The 3,936-nt window shown below is 38.7% G+C and overlaps 1 pseudogene; it reads left to right on the plus strand.

Moving 5' to 3' along the window:
• Nucleotides 1-257: 257 nt before the first annotated feature.
• LOC127488863 (U2 spliceosomal RNA) lies at nt 258-373 on the plus strand (annotated as a pseudogene).
• Nucleotides 374-3,936: the final 3,563 nt, after the last annotated feature.

Here is a 3,936-nt window from a genome sequence, read left to right on the forward strand (position 1 = left end):
ACCCAATGCTACGTCCTATCAGATATTCAATAATTTTGAATAGATTGATATAAAACCAAAGGTAGATATAGGTGAGAAAACACTTATTGACAAACACACTTTGTGGATGGACTAAATATAGTATATACTATTAGACAAAATATCTATATTAGTAGGGGATTATTATGAAGCTAAGGATTCAAGTCATCCAAATCTAAGGGAGTAGGGAGGTTAAGTAATAAACTAACGAAGTCAAGGTTAATAGAGGTTACTACTTTATCGCTTCTCGGCCTTTTGGCTAAGATCAAGTGTAGTATCTGTTCTTACCAGTTTAATAGAGGTTACTACTTTATTAGGCTCTAGGCTTCTGAAACCTGAAGACAATGTACTTTCTCCCTTCTATTCCCATATCATGGTATCATGGACAAAATGGATATTCATGGCAAAGAAGAAGGACATGAAGGAAAGAAGGAATATTATATTAGCAATCACTTCCCGTTCTCTCCTACCCCTATCTCAAACAGCATGAATCTGTTTTCTAATTCTGAATTTGTCTATCCTGAACATTTCATGTATGTGGTCTTTTGTGGTTGGCTTCTTTTATTAAGCATAATACTTTCAAAGTTCATACTAGCTATAAATATATAAAACAGTACCTAATAATCACAAAGGGTTTATCCAAGGAAAAAAAGTTTAGTTTAGCCCTTGAAAATTAGTAGTTATATTTCAGCATTTTCAAAGAGTAAAGCACAAAAAATACATCTGATTATCTAGATACATAGAAAGCTTTGAAGAAAGGTTAGCAGCAATTCTTAATTAAAAACATGAACAGCAACAGCAGTAACATGAATCTCCCTACCAGTAAAGGCATCTAAGGAAATTTGCATCTTGCATCTATATTGATTCCATATTTTTTGTTGTAGCAAATTGAGGTGCTATCAACAAGGAAGTGCAAATGGATCAAAAGAGATATTTAAATAAATATGCCTGGGGCCCACACTGTGGTGTAGTGGGTAAAGCAGCCGCCTGCAGTGCTGGCATCCCATATGGGTGCCGGTTCGAGACCCGGCTGCTCCAGTTCCAATCCAGCTCTCTGCTATGGCCTGGGAAAGCAGTAGAGGATGGCCTAGGTCGTTGGGCCGTGCACCCGCGTGGGAGACCCAGAGGAAGCTCCTGGCTCTTGGCTTCAGATTAGCACAGCTCTGGCCATTGTAGCCAACTGGGGAGTAAACCTGCAGAAGGAAGACCTCTCTCTCTCTCTCTCTGCCTTTCCTTCTTTCTCTGTATAACTCTTTCAATTAAATAAATAAATATTTTAAAAATAATTAAATAAATATGCCTGGAATTTTATAAAAATGATGAAAGACATGATCGCATTGATGCAAATATCTAAAAAAAATCTAAACTGGGTAAATACAGAAAAAGCACTGCTAGGTATATGGCACTAGAACTGTAGAAATTTATTTAAAAAAATAGCAGTCTAAGAAAAAGACATTATCTTGAAAAGAATAATGAGACTAACAGAAGGTAATAGAAAATGTGACAGTATCTACACAATGCCATAAGAACAAAAGAAACACTGTCTCCCCAGGATTCTAAACCTGGTAATAATTTTAAAATATAAAATGTTTTCAGACAAATAAGACTAAGAGAATATATCACATGGGAAATCTTGCAAAGTTCTGCTGGAGGGAAAGGATTCCACAAGAAAAAAAACTCAGAAATACAAGATCCAAATGATTTTATCCTTGACTTTTCCAAATCTTACTCAAATGTGATTCAACCAATATAGAAATTAAGGGATTTTGATTATATATCTAGCAAATTAGTTCTCTTGAAACGAATACCTCATAGTAAAATAGAATTCTTTGGAGGTGAGTACAGATATTTGGGAACTATTGTTCATGAGGGGCAGTTGACTGACAGAGGAGCTCCAGCAGTTCCGAGGTCAGGCGCAGACTGACCTGCTGAAGGGCCCTCTCTCCACAGGACTGCCCATTCTGATGCTCACTTTGCAGCTACCCGGGGGTGGTGAGATGATGCACATCAAAGAGGTTGGGTGAAAACTGAACGTACGGTGATGACTCAGTAAGCAACGTAAAATCGTTTCCTTGTATGGTTACTATGGTTCAATTAATGATATATAATACAGAAATAAGTATACCTAGGAAATGCAAGCAGAAGGGATATTGCTGATTCCAGTGACAACACCGATGGGCTTTCTCACGGACTGCTCTCGCCGTCCGCATTTTCTAGCTCTTTCCTGTGCACAGAGGTTCACAGACTCTTGACCTTCCTGCAGCAACCGAGAGATTTAGTGTTGCAAGTCCTCTCTGGCAGATCTATTTCTGAAATCATTTTCTTTTTCAGGACCTCTTTTGGCTTCTGGCCTTGAAGAGGTTTGAATGTCCTGACAGATGAATGAAGCAATTTCAGCGTTTTTCAGTCCGAGTTTTTGATGCCCTCACAAAAGGAGATAAAATGCCTTCTGGCAGAAAATCCCGTGAAAGGCACATCAGGCCACATCTTTCAGAAAGGGACACAGGACGCAGACAGGGGACAGCAGAGATAAACTGTTTTGTTACTTTTCACCAAAAAATGACTCGTCTTTACACAAGGAGAAATTCGAACACAAAATCTGGTAACCAAAATACCATTTTTCTCGGATCCAAAGAAAAACAAAAGGAAGAGTGAAGGATTAATGATGAGGGAGAAATCAAGTATTATGTTGGCGGAACATGATAATTGCTCATTCCTTTGTATACACGTCTCTGCATGTAGTACTATAAGTTGGCCTGAAGAATGTCAATTATATTTTCTTACTTTTAGCATTAAAAAATAGAAATGTTACCAAGGAGCTGTTAGTAAAATTGTTAAGACACCTGTGTCCCATATAGGAATGCCTGGGTTTGGTGCCCATCCGAGGCTCCTGAATTCAGCTTCAGTAATGGCCCAAGGTAATTGACTTCTTGCTACCCCTGTAGGAGACCTGCATTGATTTCTTAGCTTCTAGCAACAGCTTCAGTCCAGCCCTGAATGTTTTGGGCACTTGGGGAGTGACCCAGTAGATGGGAGATTTTCTCTCTCTCTCTCTTCTCAAATAAATAATTTAACAAAATAGATGTTAATTCTCAATGTTTTCCTAATTTTTAAAAGATTTATTTATTTATTTGAAAGGCAGAATGACAGAGAGATAGGGACAGAGAGAGAGCAAGCAAATGAGCTTCCATTTATGGGTTCAATCTCCAATTGTCCACGACAGCTAGGGTTGGGCTAAGCTGAAGGCAACAGTCTGGAACTCCATCCAGGTCTCCAACATGAGTGCCAGGGGTCCAAGTGCTTGGACCATCTTTCACTTTTTTCCCAGGTTCATTAGCAGGTAGCTGAATCAGAAGTGGAGCAGCTGGGACTTGAGCAAGCACTCATATCTGATGCAGGCATTGCAGGCAGTGGCTTAGCCTTTTGCACCAGGATACTGGCTCCTGTTTTCCTAAGTTTCTCATTGAAATTAGAATGTGGAGAAAAAGGTACCCTGGTTCACTGTTAGTTGGAATGTAAACTTGTGTAACCATTATAAAATACAGTATAAAGATTTCTCAGAATTCTGAAAATAGATATATCATGTGACCAAGCCATCCCACTCCCAGGATGAGATGAAATCAGCATTTGAAGAGCTGTTTGTACTCCGTGTTTTTGGGAGTTCATTTCACAATAGCTGAGAAGTGGAATCAACCCAGATGTCCATCAGGAGATCACTAGAGAAAGATAATGTGTATATATACACTAGCGAGTACTACTCAACCGTACGGAAGCAATGAAATCCTGTCTTTTGTAACAAAATGGATGCAACTGAAAACGATTATGCTTAGTGAAAAAAGCCAGGCCCCAAAAGACAAATACAGATTTTTCTATGATATGTTGTAGGTTAATATAGAACTCAAATGACAAATAGAACCC

This window comes from Oryctolagus cuniculus, chromosome 8 (assembly GCF_051225735.1).
Source record: "Oryctolagus cuniculus isolate XC-2025 breed Fujian yellow rabbit chromosome 8, ASM5122573v1, whole genome shotgun sequence".
Lineage (NCBI taxonomy): Eukaryota > Metazoa > Chordata > Mammalia > Lagomorpha > Leporidae > Oryctolagus > Oryctolagus cuniculus.